The following is a 556-nucleotide window of genomic DNA, read 5'->3' on the forward strand; positions in this document are numbered from 1 at the left end:
TGCCTCACCCTCGGGAGTTCCTGGGACCACAGGCACGCGCTACCACGATGGCTAATTTTTGTATTTTTTGTAGTCCTCATCATTTAGAACCAGCAGGATCCTCCCTTAGTGAGGGATTGGTGGTCATAAGGAGTCCAAGGTGGAGGGGATATGCGTGTGTGTGGAGGTATCAACTCCTCATAATCTTCAAGTACTTTTGGTAAAAATTTTTAATTGCACAAGTGATATATAAAGACGTTTTCTTTGCAACATAAAATGATAGGTTAAGACTCCTTATGCAGATAAGGTTTAGATACAGGTTTAAGGAGCATCCTGGCCCACCTTTTAAAAAATGTGTATGCATTCACATTATGCATCAGATGCTTTAGGGAATTTTTTCCCTAGGGCATGGGGCATGTCATGGGGTAGACGGTCAGGTATGTCTCCTCTACCCAGCTCCTTCCTTCCTTCCTTCCTTCCTTCCTCCCAGCTCCTTCCTTCCTCCCAGCTTCTTCCTTCCTTCCTTCCTTCCTTCCTTCCTTCCTTCCTTCCTTCCTTCCTTCCTTCCTTCCTTCCT

This window comes from Theropithecus gelada, chromosome 20, assembly GCF_003255815.1.
Source record: "Theropithecus gelada isolate Dixy chromosome 20, Tgel_1.0, whole genome shotgun sequence".
Taxonomy (NCBI): domain Eukaryota; kingdom Metazoa; phylum Chordata; class Mammalia; order Primates; family Cercopithecidae; genus Theropithecus; species Theropithecus gelada.